The sequence below is a fragment of the Siphateles boraxobius genome, unplaced genomic scaffold (genome assembly GCF_051911475.1).
Source record: "Siphateles boraxobius isolate OS27281-9 unplaced genomic scaffold, OSU_SipBor_1 16, whole genome shotgun sequence".
In the NCBI taxonomy this organism is placed as follows: Eukaryota; Metazoa; Chordata; class Actinopteri; order Cypriniformes; family Leuciscidae; genus Siphateles; species Siphateles boraxobius.
This window is the reverse complement of record NW_027508766.1, coordinates 11,653,594-11,671,871: the sequence shown is the minus strand read 5'-3', so window position 1 is coordinate 11,671,871 and position 18,278 is coordinate 11,653,594. Positions and strand designations below refer to the sequence as shown.

At 45.6% G+C, this 18,278-nt stretch overlaps 1 protein-coding gene and 1 long non-coding RNA gene across 4 annotated transcripts in view; one reads left to right on the top strand and one right to left on the bottom strand.

The window, feature by feature from the left end:
• Window positions 1-18,278, bottom strand: part of LOC143739258 (uncharacterized) — a 626,344-nt gene that overhangs the window by 407,585 nt on the left and 200,481 nt on the right. The window lies entirely within an intron of this gene.
• edil3a (EGF-like repeats and discoidin I-like domains 3a) overlaps window positions 1-18,278 on the top strand; it is a 269,995-nt gene that overhangs the window by 154,023 nt on the left and 97,694 nt on the right. The gene's annotated exons all lie outside the window — the stretch shown is intronic.

Sequence of the window (18,278 nt, the reverse complement as noted above, 5' to 3'; positions counted from 1 at the left end):
TTGCAACAGTAATTTGAGGAGGTGAAATGTGATTATTTGGAAAGTTCCTGTCATGACTGCTTAAAGAAAAATGCCAGCAGGCATTTGCCTCCTGCATAAACTTTAATATTGTTGACATTTTGGGCACACGAGCGTTGCGCACTATTTGCGTTATATGTAGGCCTATGGCTTATTGGTCTTTCTGTGTTGTTGCTGGTTTTGCGTTATATGTATATGGCATATTGGTCTTTGTGTGTTGTTGCTGGTTTTGCGTCATATGAATATGGCAAATTTGTCTTTGTGTGTTGTTGCTGGTTTTGCGTTACATGTAGGCTATATGGCATATTGGTCTTTGTGTGTTGTTGCTGGTACGTTGCAAATAGAGGGGCAGCACAATTGTTTTTCACCCAGTGCGGCAGAAGTGCACTCATTCGAAGTGCAAAAAAAAGCTGTAAAGCACAGGGGGGAGCTTTACAGGGGGTATGGCTTATCTAAATGAGATGTAAATGAGCCCTATTGTCACTCCCAGCAGCAGAGACAGGTGAGGACTGACAGGTGAGAACTGCAGAGACACAGTGAGAACTGTGGTTTAACACACAGGATGTAATTAAACTTGGGGGTTGGCTAGTGCCATCAAATATCCCGACCCCCAACTGCTCAAGGCACCTGCTAAACCAAAGATGCCGAGCTGAGAGAAAATGTAAACAAAACAGTTCTTCACAACATCCAGAGAGCTTTTATAGAAATGCCTTATTATACATTAACTTAAAGCAGCAAAACTACTCAGGTTACGACTGTAACCATAGTTCCCTGAGATAGGGAATGCGACGATGCGTCGATGGGATATTTGGGAATGCTTCCAGCGTGAATGCGTCTGAAGCATCTATGTCAACTAGTCCAATGGATGGAATGAACGTCACGTGCGGGTGACGTCATGACCAGGAAGAGATAAGAGCGTATCCGGTTAACCTGTTAACCTTCAAGGCCACTTTTGAAAAATCCCCAGAAATGGCATACCCAAACTTAAACAGATACAGTTCATGAACCCTTTGCACTAAAAGCACAAGTATGATCTCATTTGAAAGCTGACACCTAGTAGTTTATTGTAAGTGTAGAAATAATTATTGTCATAATGAAAAAAAAATGTTTAAATAGCTTCAAAGTTTTGTAAAGTTATTAGAAATTTACTTTCATGAAACATCTTCATAAAAATAAAATTGAAGTTGGCCCTGGAGCAATCTAGAAATGCACTGCAGCTAAAGCCATATGTGTGACCATTTTATATTTAAAATCTGAAAATGATAAGTCTAAAACTCTGTATTTAGTTAAATGTTTTTCAAGATCATGTCAAATTACTTTATTTTGATTAGACTCTAAAATGCAAACTGATGTTTAGTCATCTTCTGAGTCATCTAATCAGTCTATTGTCTCTATTATTTTGTGGTGCAAACGAGCCCCATTCAGTGTGAGTCTCTCCCTGCACACATTTACACCTCTCCAGACTGGTTATGGCTCTAAATATGCATTTCTTTTGTCTGCATTATAGCTACTAACGACTGGCTATTCACAGGCTATTCATAGGGTTTCAAACCCTAATTTCTTTTATCAAAGTTCTCACTAAATATTTGAAACTGGTATCAAATGCACTGAAACATTTCAGTAAGCATTCCTATTTAGAAAAAAATCATAAAACAATAACTGCTGGTGGCAGGTGCACCTGGGCTAGCTAGCATGTTAGCTTAGCACACCATCAATACACGACCATTTAGGAGATTGAAACCATGTTTGTGCTCCAAACTTACTTTATAACGCAAGTCGAGTGTTTTAAATAATCTTCTGTGATCTAATTTGGCTTCAGATAAAAAAAAATCCGACAGAAAATTTATTATTTATAGTGTTCTGCACGATGATGAAATCTATATCGATTAGCATTGCATTATAAATATAATCTATTATTATGAAATACCTGGCATGGCTTGAAGAACACAGGTAACTCAAATATCATTGCAATCATGTTTATTGTCTTCAAAACATCTTTATCTGCATGTTACAACGATCTCTGTCAGCTACTTTCTGTATCAGTGACGTCCTGGAATGTCACATGACTATGGGTCTTCTTCGTGATCCATATATGGACTGTTATTGTGCATATAGCGCCCTCAGGCTATTGGTATGAATTGAAAACACAGCACATCTCAGTAAGAAGCGATCATAATGATTACATCGACGCATTTGGGTATAAATTCAACAAATATTATTCCTGTCTATAGAAATATGATGTGAATCTATGAGAATATATCAATATTTCTCCAAGTCTGCACATTTTTGAGCTAAAGCCCTGAGGGACGATGTTTTGCGAATCGCTGTCATGACGACAGCTTGGAGTGTTTTTTATGAATGGACCAGCTGACGCTCATAATTCATATTAAAGGTATCGACTCATTTTTCCATTTCATAACTCCTGACACAAATTAAGACATAACTGTCACTATAAGTTTCTCAGAATACAATAGTGGTCAAATACTGAATCTTGAGTATTATATCTTTTTAATGATGTATAGTTTGTCAAGGTATAACATTAAATCTGATAGTAAATTTGAACTAAATAAAAAAAAAACCGCTTCAGTGCGCCGACGCTCTGGAAACGGTTAACAGGTTAAAGCTGCATTAGCTCCGAAAATTGCCAAAGCAAGTCGATCACAGGGATGCAGGAAGTATGGCAGGGCGACGCATCGTCTTGTTCCCTATCTCAGGGAACTATGGTTACAGTCGTAACCTGAGAACTTCCCTTTCGAGGGAACTCGCGATGCGTAGATGATGCTTTGGGAACGAGAATACCCAAATCGCCAAACTTTCAAATGCCCGAGTGTCAGCCTGTTGTCATCACTACACTGAACACTAAGCACCTGAGAACTTGGGGCAGGGTCCAGGTTCAGGCCAAAAATCTGACGAATGTGAGCGTAGAAGCCATATTCCTAGTAGAATGAGCCCTGACCACCAAATGGTTGGCCAGAGGACTCACAAGCAAGAAAAATAGTCTCGACTATCCAATTGCTTAAAGGGTCGGATTTTCTCCACGGAGAACTCCGATGATCATAAGTGTCCAGTGCTCGCACTGGGCACAAGAGGCTCAGCTTTCCTGATCCGATAAATGGGGGAGGACAGAAACCTGCAGCACAATAGGCCTCGGAATAATGGTAGGCAACTAGGAACATATCCATGTTTGGGGTAAGAATGCCTTGACCATCCCCGGTGCACTCAAGGCAGGTGGGAACCGAAAGGGCCTGAAGGTCTCCAACTCTTTGAGGGACGAAATAGCTAGCAGAAAGTCGTCTTAAAAGAAAGAAACTTCTCTGAGACCAAATCTAAGGGCTCGAAGGGAGTCCCAGATAGGCCTACTAGAACTAATGCAAGGTCCCAAGCCGGCACCCTAGTGCAAGTTGCAGGCATCAGCCTCAAAGTTCCACGAAGGAAACAAGTGATCAGGGGGTCTCGACCCAAAAATGTACCACCCACCAGGGCATGGAAAGACATAGAACTGATGCAAAGTGTTCTTGCAAAAACTTGAATACTGTGTTTATTGAACAGTAAACCGGATCCCACTGACCGGATCCCCATCCCTGGTAACACCAAGAAGTGAAAAAACTCTCCACGTGAATATAGTTTCCTCGTAGCGGGAGCTCTGGAGCTTAGAATGGTCTCAACAACCTCGGTTGAGAGACCACTCTCTATGAGTTGGGCCCCTCAGAGGCCAAACCCACAGATTCCAAATCCCCTGCCAGGGGTGCAATATTGCGACCCCTGCCTGAGACAGAAGGTCTCTCCTGATCGAGATCTCCAAGGGAGGGCCGTCCAGGAGAAGAATTAGGTCTGCAAACCAAATTCGGCTCAGCCAGTGTGGTGCTACTAGCAGTAGGCTTATTCCATCCTGGCGGATTCACTCCAGAACTCCTGGGAGCAGAGCAACAGGGGGAAATGCATACAGACGTAGGCTCGGCCACGTCTGCACCATAGCTTCCAGCCCCAGCGGGCCTGGTTGAGTGAGGGAGAACCAAAGTGGACAGTGCATCATGTGCTGAGATGCTAACAGATCCATTTATACCTGGCAGTAAACTCCCATATTTGCTCCACCGCCTGGGGGTGGAGCCTCCAGTCCCCTGGCCTCAGCCGCTGCCTCAGCAGGGTGTTTGCTCCAATATTCTGGCCCCCTGGAATATACACTGCTCTCAGAGAGCGTATTTTGGTCCTGAGGGACCAAAAATAAGATGCCACCAACGTGTTGTCAGTGGGACAAGAACCAGAGTTTCCTCCATATAACGCATATAATGGAGGAATATTATATGCGTCCTTCGCATATAAGCGAGGACGACATCTCGATGCCGAACTGCTAACTGTTAGAATCAGTCAGTCATCTATGCAATTCAGAAATAAGTATGCACTGCAGCCTGAGCGGGGCCAGAGCTGTGTCTACGCACTTCGTGAATGTGCGAGGTGATAGAGCTATACCGAAAGAAAGTGCCTGATACTGGTGTTCTTTGCCCCCGAAAGAAAACCCTCAGGAACCTCCTGTGCTGAGGGAGGATGGAGATATGGAAGTATACGTCTTTCAGAACTGTCGTGATAAACCAGTCCTCGTTTATCCAGTCCTTATTTTGATTTTATCGGCTGTGTAATAAGTTTATTCATGAGGGAAGAACTTTTAAAACGTTATTTAAATGGACCAATATATCAGGTTGTATTAAAAGCATAACAGTTAAGCTAACCAAATTATTTAAATTCTCAAAAGAATTCACTAAAACATCTGAATTAGCCATATCATGTTTCACGTTCACTCGATTATGTTTAATAGATGCACTGAATATATGAACCACATTTAAGAGAAATATTCTCTACAAATTGAATTATAGCAACGCATACAAAAGTGTATGAACTAGACCAAGCTCCACTATTTTAAACAGCCCCTTAATTAATTATAGCACTTTGGGCTGATATGAAAGTTAACACAGTGTCATTTTTGTGTCTTAAACCTGATTCCACAGCTTGGCATCTGCTGTTTTTTTTTTTTTTTTTCCTAGTGAGCTAAGCAGAAGATAAGCTGATAAACTAATGATATACTCTCAGTATTGTTTCAGTCATCAAACTAATTGCACTTGTCTGTGCTCAGGGCAACAGTAAAAATGAACTGTGTATTTTTATTTATCGTTTTTATTTATTTTTTACAGCTGTTTATTGAGACTTCTGAGAAACTAGCCCTTTTACATCAGCCTTATATTTAATACGAACTGCATGACTTATAATGCCTACAACCATGGCATTTTCATTAGAGTTACTGAATCATCACTTGGTGAATGTCCCCGGAGACTATAGATCATATATAGTCCTGGATCTAATCTGATGTAATATTTAAATATGTAATATTTAGAGAAGTAAAATTCTATCTGACTGCAAACTTTCGTCTGCTATGTTAAACAGCAAATCCAATCATATATAGTGCACAAAAAGTCACACTCAAGTCAGCATTTAAAGATCTAAGCATTTAACAATACGAAGTGTTACGATAAATATTATTATTTATTTTCTACTGATCTCCATGAGCGCCACATCTACGACTGGCATATTTAGTATTCAGTTGAAAATTGGGCAGGGACAAATGGAGCACCTCATAAAAAAATACATATAAGTTTCGTGGCAAAGCGAGTGAACTGGAAACATCTCAAATACTCATATTGTGTATTTTATTTCTCCATTAAAATAAAATATAGCCAATAAAATGCAGTAGTATAAAACAAGTAGTATAACTGTTGGAACCTTAAATAGATTTACACTATCATTTAAAAGTCTGGTGTCAGTTAAATTTGAAGAAGTATCTCATGATCACCAAGACTGTGTTTATTTGATTAAAAAAAATGAATCCAGTAATGCTGTGTAATATTATTATTTAGTTTTCTATTTTAATACATGTTAAAATGTAATTTATTAATTTATTGTATTGGAAAAGCTAAATTTTCACCATCGTTACTTCAGTCTTCAGTGTCACATGATCCTTCAGAAATCATTTATCACGCAGATTTGCTGCTCAACAATCATTGTTTGAACATTTCTTATTATTATAAATGTTGAAAACAGTCATGCTGTTTTTGTGGATAAAAATTTTAAGGATTCTTTGATTATTAGAGTCCAAAATAGCATTTATTTGAAATGTGTAACATTATACATAACTGTACTTTTTTTTAATCAATTTAATGCATCCTTCTTGAATAAAAGTGTTATTAATGTTTTTTTTTTTAAAATCTAACACCAAACATTTGCACAGTGGTGTACATTTGAGACTTTTTGCAACATTTGTATCCGGGATGACATAGAGTTAATAAACTAAAAAGTGACTAAGCAACATTCCAAAAAGTGCTGATTCAAGATATTATTGATGAATAATTTTGATAAATATTTATGAGGCTCATTGTTGTGGTGGACACAATGTAAAAATTTTAAAAGGCCTGGCATATTCTTTGGGCGCAATCTCATTCCACATATTGAAGTGTCATATTTAGTATTGATATTATTTATTTTTGGCTGATAATTGACTTGTCAATCAAGCAGTAGCAGTTGCCCCCTGAATTTGCACTTATTTTAGTTATCCAAGCTCCAATTCTTGTGCAGTAACAGACTGAAATGCATTAGAACAGTTTTGCACACCTCTGCCCTCTGTAGCCCCCCATCTCTAATGCTGTGTCCCACTGCACCCATCTTATCTCAGAGCAGGTGTCCACGCCAGAGGGGTCACTGCTGCCTACCGGAAAGGCCATTTTCCATTCCCTCGGCTCACTCCTGGGATTCACGGCTACCAATTTAGTGCTTACCGTCACAGCCCTTCATGCAGGAGTGCTATTCATCTCTCTCATTATCCCCGAATCAGAACTGCTTTGAGCCGAAAAGGGAAAAGGGTGAGAGACCGTCGACCACTGACAATCAGAGTTTGGCCTGAGACTAACTATAACAGCAGATGTTGTTAAGGGCTTAATAAAGGGTTAGAAGGTAGTTATAGGGGAGTGTGACACACTTTGGAAGATTTTTTAAAATCCTTCAGTAGAGAGAGTTTGTGGAGTTATTTTCTGTTCTGGGAAAAGGCATGACAGTGAATGTAGATTGGAGGAAGGCTGGAAGCCTAAAAGACATGTATACACGCATGCACCACCGACAAACACACACACGCACGCACACACACACACACACACACACACACACACACACACACACACACACACACACACACACACACACACACACACACACACACACACACACACACACACACACACACACACACACACACCTCCATCCCTTCGCTCTGTGGAAATGGCCCTATGTGCTCTGAACACTAAATCAGGTTAAGCCTCCACTGTCTCCCGGCTAGCAGAGCACTTCATCACTCACACGGCAGACAATGCCACAGAAAAGGACAATCCCTCCTCTATGTCTGCCTCTGCATGTGCATACTAATAGACATGAGTTGTAAAATCTTTCCAACATTTTTTGTGTCTGTTTGATCTTTACAAAACCACCTGGTGCAGTTTTAAATGACTTTCGCATGTTTAATTCACAAAAACACATTTTTGTACTGTTTTGTCTTGCATGTCATACCTTGAACTCAACAGATGTGATTAAACCTCATGCTCTGCTGAGAATGACATTAATTTGTGTATGTTTGTGATCTTAGAGATCCAAATTTTAACACATCCCTCTGATCCAATTTAAAAGCCGGTAGGCAGATATATCCGTAGGCCCATATGCTACTGTATCATATTTCATATATGTATTTCTAAGGCCTTTAAATTATCCTGGTATATTATTCTGTTTACATGAAAAAAAAAAAAAAAACGGGTACATTTAGCAATATTGCGGGTGAATTATGTATATGATATATATTACAATGTTATGATGAACTATATGATTTTTAGAGGGCAGCTATAATTCACTCATTCACTTCTTCTTCTTAATCAGTTTCTGGTTCACACATATATAGCTGAATTAAACCAGTATTTACACTTGCCATTGTGTTGCATTTACTACTGTAAAGTTGACTGAGTGGATCAGGTATTCTGAGCTTGTGTGATTGAGTGAAAGCAGGAACCAATATGCATATTCATGTATCCACATATATTAAATGAAGCAAGAGTGTGCAGTTACATTCAAGCTAATAAATTATTTTCACTGGAAAAATCATTTAAATGTTTAATTTTTGTGTGTTTTAGGGATACAATTATTGACTACATGGGGAACTTTAAAACATCTGATTGATTTGCATTACAAGATATCAGAATTTCTTCTTACTGTTTGGCCATGCAAATAACATCTGCACCAAATTGCATATTTTTGCTCAGTTTGGAACTAAACTTTTTTTTCCCCATTCTTGAGTATTCACACTATATCAGCCCTACAATCTTGGTGTATCAAATATTATAGAAAACGTCTACGGTTACGTATGTAACCCTCGTTCCCTGAGTAGGGAACGGAGACGTTACGTCGGATGACGACGAATGGGGTTTCGCTTAGAAAGCCTATCAACTTCGAGTATTACAAAACGAGCCAATGGCAAAGAAATGCCATGGGTCTGCGGAATTTGCATGGCGTAACTCCGCCCCACCTCGTGGGTATAAAAGGAGGAAGCCGGCAGCAAGCAGATATGTTTCTTCGCTGAGGAGCCAAGACTGAGCTCAGGCGATCCCCGCGGTACAGCGGAAAGTGGCAGGCAGACGTAACGTCTCCGTTCCCTACTCAGGGAACGAGGGTTACATACGTAACCGTAGACGTTCCCTTTCGTTGTCACTCCGAGTTACGTCGGATGACGACGAATGGGGTTACCAGTCTAATCACGCCACCTTCTCAGCTGTCTTCCAGTGCCCTGCGTAAATCGAGATCCCTGTCAGCCTGGACAAAGGACTCCATATAACACAGGAATACCAAGGTACACTGGGAAGCATATCCCAAGCTAGGGGAAGTATGCAATTAATGCCAGCCCGGAGGGGGGGGACTTAGAGAATACACATATGACCCGAAGGAAGCATATGGGAAACACTGGGGTGTCCAGCCGCAGGTGGAATATTTCAACCCCAGGGGTGGCAAGGTGGCTTGCCAAGGGAAAGACACACGCTCAGAGAGGCTTACAGTGGAAATACACATGTGGGGGTCGCTCAGAGGAGGGACCATGCACACGGGAGGCACCTAGCCGACGCACAGGCAATAGACACTGGCACCGACGTCAGGAGTGCTGGAGGAGCTCAGGGCTTTCGGAGAAGCTCACCTGAGAAAAATATCGCACGTATCCAGTCCGTGGAGTGGAATGGCGAGCAAGCGAAGACACCTGAGCGGGTCCGGTACTAGCTGGTTGAAGCGAGTACACGAGAGGACACAGGCTCCACTCGGAGATTATAGAATCTGGCGAATGTGTTAGGTGTCGCCCAGCCTGCAGCTCTGCAGATGTCTGTTAGCGAGGCGCCATGCGCTAGAGCCCAAGAGGACGCCACACTCCGGGTGGAGTGGGCAGTCACACCAAGGGGGCACGGTCGACCTTGCTGCTGGTAAGCCAAGGCAATGGTGTCCACTATCCAGTGAGACAACCTTTGCTTGGAGAGAGCCTTTCCCTTCAGCTTCCCACCATAACAGACAAAGAGCTGGTCTGAGGTCCTGAAACACTGCGTTCTGTCTACATAGGCGCGGAGAGCGCGTACTGGACAGAGCAGTGCCAAGGCTGGGTCTGCCTCCTCCGAGGGCAGCGCTTGCAGGTTCACCACCTGGTCCCGGAAGGGAGTGGTAGGAACCTTGGGCACATATCCAGGCCGGGGTCTCAGGATCACGTGAGAGTAAGCCGGCCCAAATTCCAGGCACGCTTCGTCAACGGAGAATGCGTGCAGGTCCCCAACCCTCTTGATGGAGGCCAGTGCAACCAGGAGCGCTGTCTTCATCGACAGGAACTTAAGCTCAACTGATTGCAGGGGCTCAAAGGGAGCACTCTTCAGGGCAGTTAGAACCACTGAGAGGTCCCAAGAGGGAACGCGAGGAGGACGAGGAGGATTCAGTCTCCTCGCTCCTCTCAGGAACCTGATGATCAGGTCGTGCTTCCCCACCGACTTACCTTCGATGAGGTCATGATGTGCGGCAATGGCGGCAACATAGACCTTCAGGGTGGAGGGAGACAGCCTTCGCTCCAGCCCCTGTTGAAGGAAGGAAAGCAAAACACTGATCGAGCATCTCCGGGGGTCTTCTCGGAGAGAAGAGCACCAGTTGACGAAGAGGTTCCACTTCAACGCATAGACGTGTCTCGTGGACGACGCTCTAGCGGAAGTGATGGTAGCCACCACCGCTGGTGGTAGGGTACTCAAACCTGCCTCGTCCCATCCAGGAGCCACACGTGGAGGTTCCAAAGATCGGGACGAGGGTGCCATAGGGTGCCCCGTCCCTGAGAAAGAAGGTTCTTCCTCAGAGGGATCGGCCAGGGAGGTGCTGTCGCGAGGAGTACTAGTTCGGGGAACCAGGTCCGGTTGGGCCAGTAAGGGGCAACCAGAATGACCTGCTCCTCGTCCTCCCTGACCTTGCGCAAAGTGTGCGCAAGAAGGCTCACTGGGGGAAACGCATACTTGCGGCCCTGCGGCCAGCTGTGCGCCAGAGCATCCGTGCCGAGCGTGCCCTCGGTCAGGGAATAGAACTGGGCGCAATGGGTCGAGTCGTGAGAGGCAAACAGATCTATCTGCGCGTCCCCGAACTGGTCCCAAATCAGCTGAACCGACTGGGGATGGAGTCGCCATTCTCCAGGGAGGGGCTGAAGCCGTGAGAGCTCGTCGGCTGCACAGTTCAGCGCTCCGGGAATGAAGATGGCTCGAAGCGACCTCAGATGCTTCTGACTCCATAGGAGGAGGTGGCGAGCGAGTTGTGACATACGGCGGGAGCGTAGACCACCTTGATGGTTGATGTACGCTACAGTGGCGGTATTGTCTGAGCGGACTAGTACGTGTTGACCCCTGAGCAACGCCCGGAAGCGGTGCAGGGCAAGGCGTACTGCCAACAACTCGAGGCAATTGACATGCCACAGCCGCTGGGGTCCTGTCCAGGAGCCCGCAGCAGCATGTCCATTGCACATGGCGCCCCAGCCCGTGGTGGAGGCATCTGTTGAGACAACAACATGCCGGGAAGCTCGAGCCAGGGGGACACCGGCCCTGAGAAAATCGAGGTTCCACCACGGGGTGAAGAACTGACGGCAGGTCGGAGTAACTGGTACTCGGAACGTGCCATGTTGCCATGCCCACCTCGGGACTCGGTCGCGAAGCCAAAGCTGAAGCGGTCTCATATGAAGCAATCCGAGCGGCGTGACCGCGGCTGCAGATGCCATATGCCCCAGGAGCCTCTGAAAAAGTTTCAGTGGAACCGCACTCTTGCCCTCGAATTGTCTTAGGCAAGTCAGCAGTGACTGCGCGCGCTCGCTCGTAAGCTGCGCGGACATGGCGACCGAGTCGATGTCCATACCGAGAAAAGAGATCCTCTGCACGGGGCAAAGTTTGCTCTTCTCCCAGTTGACCCGAAGGCCCAGACGGGCTAGGTGCCGGAGCACTAGGTCCCTGTGTTCGCAAACCTGATCTCGAGAGTGAGCTAGGATCAGCCAGTCGTCGATATAACTCAGGATGCGAACCCCTTGCTCTCGAAGGGGAACAAGGGCCGCCTCGACGACCTTCGTGAAGATGCGAGGAGACAGGGCTAGCCCGAAAGGGAGAACCGCGTACTGGTATGCCTGCCCCTCGAAAGCAAACCGGAGGAACGGTCTGTGTCGAGGAAGAATGGAGACATGAAAGTAGGCGTCCTTCAGGTCGATCGCTGCAAACCAATCCTGGGGCCGTATGCATTCGAAAACGCGTTTGGCGGTGAGCATCTTGAACGGCATCCGGTGAAGGGAGCGGTTCAGCACGCGCAAGTCCAGGATTGGCCGTAACCCACCGGTTTTCTTGGGGACAATGAAGTAGGGGCTGTAGAAGCCGGACCTCATCTCGGCTGGAGGGACAGTCTCGATTGCACCCTTCGCCAGCAGGGTGGCAATCTCTGCTCTCATGATAGGGGCATTGCCACCGACCAAAGTGGAGCGGACTCCCCTGAAGCGGGGAGGAGACCGTGCGAACTGAATCGCATAGCCGAGCCTGACGGTACGCGCGATCCAGTGGGACAGACGGGGAAGCTCTAGCCAGGCTCCCAGGAACTGAACCAACGGGATCATGCGAGCCACAGGCGTCCCCCCGGAGGGGCAGCGAGGCGGAGTAACTGGCCCAGATGTGGACGGCATAGCGGCCCGGAGAGGGGGCACAGTTAGCAACCGCACCCTGGCAGAGGGGGCCAGGGGAGGACCAGGCTGGTCGTCCCGCGGGGGCCTGCTCTGCCAGGGGTCTGGCGACAGAGGGGGACAGGGGCGAAGCGGTCCGTGGACGGCACGCCGTGTCAACCGCCTCTGGGACAGAGGGGGGCGAGGAGAGCACGGCTTGTGGGCGGCGCTCTGTGTCGCCCGAGAACTCTGTGAGCTCAGGGAAGAGGGGATTGTTTCTGTCTTTAACCACATTAGGGTGCTGCCCACCCGTGGGTGAGCAGCGGGGAGTGGAGAACAAAAGATTCTCCCCCGGCCCTCCACCGGGGGAAGGAGTGGTCCTGCTACCACCTCCTGAGAAACAATCATCATCCCTGAGCAGCCCGTCTCAGGAGCGCTGCTTGGCCCGGCGTTTAGCGGGGGGCGGGGCAGGAGAGGGCTGTGGCGCCTTCTTACGGCTTCCTCCGCGACCGGCCCTGGGTGGAGGCTGCTGCGTGGTCCGGGCGGGAGGGGCGGGAGCCGCAGGAGGGCGCCCTCGGCGGGAAACAGGTCGAGGCGTCTGCCCGGCCGGCAAGGTGGAGGCAGCAGCGGGCCGGCGGGGCAGAATGTGTTTGATGGCCTCGGTCTGTTTCTGGGCAGTTGAAAACTGTTGGGCAAAGTCTTCAACTGCACCGCCGAAGAGGCCGGCCTGGGACAAGGGGGCGTTAAGCAGACGGGTCCGCTCAGCGTCCCGCATGTCAGCCAGGTTCAGCCACAGATGTCGCTCCTGGACCACAGCTGTGGACATCACCAAACCCAGGGAGCGCGCGGTAACCTTCGTCGCCCGGAGAGCAAGGTCGGTCGCGGCGCGCAGCTCATCAAAGAGCCCTGGGTTTGTCCTACCCTCGTGCATGTCTCTGAGCATCTGGGCCTGGTAGACCTGCAGAGTGGCCATAGCATGCAGTGAAGCAGCCGCCTGTCCCGCCGCTCTGTAAGACTTCGCCACCAGGGTCGACGAAAATCTACAGGCTTTGGATGGGTGCTTAGGCTCGCCCCGAGAAGAAGCACTCTGAGGACATAGTTGCATGGCAACAGAGCGTTCAACCGGGGGAAGCCCAGTGTACCCACGGGCAGCTGCCTCATCGAGGGGAGGAAAGGCGGATGAGACCAGCGAGCGGTCCCGAGAAGACAGGGGGGTCTTCCAGGACTTCGAGATCTCATCATGCACATCCGGGAAGAAAGGTATTGGGGTTTGCCGAGGACGAGGGTCGGCGGCCTTACCCAAAAACCAATCGTCCAGCCGCGAGCGCTCAGGACAGGGTGGAGGCCTCCACTCAAGTCCGATGCTCGCGGCTGCCCGGGAAAGCATGGCCGTCATCTCCGGATCAGACTCGAGCACAGCCGTATGCACACCGGAAGGTGGCAGCTGTGACGAGCCCTCACTTCCAGAAGAGTCAAACCCGCCTAGTGATGCTGCAACAGACATCGCATCTTCCTCTGTAGCTTCAACTGAAGCCCGCGGGCCACCAGAAGGTAGACCCGCGGGAATCAGCAGTTCACTAGCGGGCACCGTCATTGAAGAGGGGGGCTGGGGTCGCGGACACATAGTCGGCGCCTTGTTCCAGACCGTAACCCTCAGATCACCCTGGCCACCAGCCGCAGGACGGGGGGTGGATGAGGGGACTCTCACTCTTGCGAGTTCACGGAGTCTCGACCGTAATGACGCGATGGTCATGTTCCCACAGAGAGAACATGAGTCATCCACGAGCGCTGCTCTAGCATGATCAATGCCCAAACATACTATGCAACGCTCGTGCCCATCAGAGTCCGATACCAATCTGCCGCAACCAGAAGTACACGGGCGAGACATCTTTAAAAAGACGTGCCACGTGTAAGCTCTTTTAGTGAGAGAAAACTCAAGTGTTGAAGCACCCGGGGAGAAACGCACCGACTGGCAGACCACTGCAACAGATCAGCAGGAAGCACGCTCTCGCCGTAGATCGCCGTCACACCAACACTCGAGGTACTCGTTTGTAAAGCTGACAATTCAGAGATGGCTTGTGGAGAGAAGAATACACTTGGCTCCGAAGCGAAAAACATATCTGCTTGCTGCCGGCTTCCTCCTTTTATACCCACGAGGTGGGGCGGAGTTACGCCATGCAAATTCCGCAGACCCATGGCATTTCTTTGCCATTGGCTCGTTTTGTAATACTCGAAGTTGATAGGCTTTCTAAGCGAAACCCCATTCGTCGTCATCCGACGTAACTCGGAGTGACAACGAAAGGGAACATAAATCAGTTTTAATTTGTTGTATTATTATTAGTATTGTTGTATTAACTATTCCATTAAAAAAGACATTATGCCCTATATCATTCTTAAAGGATTAAATCATTATCCCTCATTTTTACCATTGAGTACACATGCAGTTTGAAGAAATGTGACTAATATACAATGTTGTTTCCTCATTAACCTTCATTATCTGATGAGACTGACTTCTGAGAAAATGCTTTGAAATATAATTTACTTAGCAGGTATGAGTGGCTACAGAATGTGCATCAGTCTGAGGATGTGAAAACTCATTACATTTATAAATGGTCATTCATTGCATTTATGCATGTTTTATTTAAAAAAATATAATAATAATAATGTTAACCTGAACCACAAGTCACAAGGTTAACACCGCAACCCCCCCCCCCCCCCCCCCTCTTATTCAATCTCATTAGATTAGATAAAACATGAAGCATCAACCCGATAAATGTTACGTATGTTTTTCAAGCCTGTGGGGTCTCCCAAAGCACAAACAGAACATAAGACAGAACACAATTAATTAAACAGGTTAATGTATGTGCACATGTAAATACGAGTGTTCACAAATGAAATTTATCAAGCTTCCCTTAAGGGATTACATCATCATGATTAAATGTGTGATCATTTTTTGTACGCAGTGACACTATCAGTAAACTTCATATTATTCTGTATGATCATTCCTTACATGAATTCTGGAGCAGTGTGAGTTTTATAATATTTATATTAATATTTATTTCCATATCCCTCATGTCTCAGAGTAGCACAGCGCACATGAGAGTGTTTGGTCAGCGAGCAGGAGTTCATTGACTCTGATGGCTTCTAGTTGAGGGATCTTGATGTCAGGTATGGCAGAGTTTTGTTTACCTGACCTTGAGCCTCTCAGTGTCTGTGTCTCCCCGACTGTGTGGATTAGCTACTCTTCCCCCGAGGTAATCCTCTCTCTCTCTCTCTCTCTCTCTCTCTCTCTCTCTCTCTCTCTCTCTCTCTCTCTCTCTCTCTCTCTCTCGCTCTCCCGCACGCGCTCTGACAAGCGTACGCACACACTCTCGCCCTCCCCAACAATCTCACACTCACACACACAAAAGCTTTAATTGCCCCTCACTGATCTAAAGTCAGTGCTTAAGCTCAGTCCAGGGACCATCTCAAAAGGACATCCACTCTTGCCAGGTAGGCTTTGTCTCCATGTACACCTGAAGTGCCAAATGCCACATGGTCATCTATCAATTTGTCTACAACGGTTCTGTGAACACAATGGAAGAAAACGTTGGAGTTCTTACAATAAAGAAGGAGCCGATACGATTCTGTCATTACATGTGTAGTAAGTAAGTAACCAACATGTCTGGTCAGACAGGTCAATTTAGCTCAAAAGGAATTATCAATTAATTTATAGGGAATCTTAAAAGAATAAGTTATATGGCTGAGCAAATGACTCAAATTTTGAGCAAATCTCAAGAGTGAGATAGTGAAATCCCAAGTTTCTATATGCACTTACATGACCTGAACGAACCATCAATCATTAATTTAACCCTTCTATCGTTTCTTAGGCGGGGATTTAATTAAATGGGATTATAAAATGTTATATCAAAGCACCAGTTCAGTTAAGAGTCTGGAGGCTACTTGCTTGTCTTTGCGTTCCTTTTTGGATTCCTTTTGTCGGCGTAAAAGAGTGTTTCCTAGGTCCGTTGACTGGCTGGTGGTCTCCTCGTGCCTGAATAGATGTCTCTGGGCGGCCAATCATGTGGTGTGTTGACGATGGATGAAAAGTCTTTGAAGTTGAAAGCGGGCTTTGCAGTCTAATCGTTTAAACGAAACTTTGCAGAAAAACTTAACTTTGAACCGAGACTCTCAACGGAAAAGAAAAGAAAACTAAGAAAGAGAAATAAAAAGTGAGACGAGAGTAGATGGCTTGAATGAAGCTGTTAACCCATGTTCTTCTGATCTTGGTTTGGGTTCTTTTGTCTGCTGGTCTACATGGTTACTCGTCTGTCCGGTTCGTCATGGCTTCTCCATGACTTCTGTAAATCTGCTCTAGCGAACAAATTCACAAACCAAACCTCAACCCAACTAAAACAAAAACCTACTGGCTTTTTCGGGTCCTAAGATTTTAAACTCAGCTGTTGCCCAGCCTCTTGGGTGAGTTCTGACCAATTAGGCACTGTCTTTATTTGGGAGGTGGCATTCTCTTCACCTCTCATCGTAAATCATGCGTTATTTGTGATCTCCTTACTCTCCAGCTCTAGCAGAGAGTTCGGAGGGAACAGTTTAGACATTATTCCTATTATAAGAACACAAAACATTTTACACAGATTTCAATCAAGCCATCTTCTGAATTAAGAACAAATGATCGTACTGATAGGAAACAAGACACACTTTCATTCAAACATCTAATAGTTATAACAATTACATGACTTGTATGTGATCTAAGCATAATAGACACATACAGAGGTTATAGATACAATATAGGATTATGTAGTTGAACAATGTTTGATTAGAAGTCCGTCAATAATTGTTTTGGGATGATTTTATGTATTGTTAAAGTCTCAGCCTCTGTGGTTTTAAGAGATTTCAACCATGGGGTCGTTCAGATGAGGAGGTCTGTTTTCAATCCTGTCTTGGGATCAAACAACCTCTGCCGTTATCTTGGTGGGTTCTGAGCTGTGCCATCTCTGAACCAATCAGTCTTTTCCAAACTATCTAACGTGACAACGTTCTTCCTTTAGTTGAGCACATCTCTTTGAAACGTTCATGGTCGTAAAGTTCTTAGCTGAGACTAGCTGGAGTCCACTCCATTTATGGCCTAGATTAGACTGATGATTTGGGGGGTCTGGAATGTTGAGTTTTGTGTGGATTTATGGAACGAATCACCTGGAAGATTCATATGTTTGGTTTGCCCTCAATTCCTACACATGCCCAATGCAGGTGCAAGGTCTAATTGTAGCAAATTACAGTGAATGTGCAGTGCAAACCACAGTGCGACGCACCATCACCACGACCCAAGCCCGGTGGTCAGTAATATATTTTTTTTTAATACTACTACTACCATTACTACTACTACTACTACTACCTCCACCACTACTACTACTACTACTACTACTACTAACAATAATAATAATAATAATAATAATAAATAATAATTAGTAGTAGTAGTAGTATTTTAATTTGATCAGTTTTTCTCTGCCTTTAAAACTGAACAGTATTTTTGTTACACCATTTTTTCTAAAACTACAGGTTTTCCGCAGGTCGCGGCCCACCATATGAGAAACACTGGTCTAATTAATCTATCCTCACTTTGTGGGACATGTTTCTGAACCCAATAGGCAACATTGATGTGTAAACTTGCGTATAGTTATTATTAAATTTTTTTTCATGTTTCGGGTTTCTGAAATTATGTCAGAAAGCCAAAGATTTCAGAATATGAATCCCCTATTCAGCTTGCGAAACAAGTTTTGAGTTTTTGGAGAAATATGTTTTCATATTAGGCTAAACTCTTATCTACAAAGATTACGGAAAATTTGATTCCTCATGATGACCGCTTTAACAAATCAACAGATTTGTGAAATATAAAAGCAAACATTAGCACCTAATTTTGATTTTGAAGTAGCTATTTACTTAATGATAATTTGCCCTTGTCGTTGTCAGCAGTGTGCTCTCAGGTCTTTGTTTGTCAAGTTAATGATCG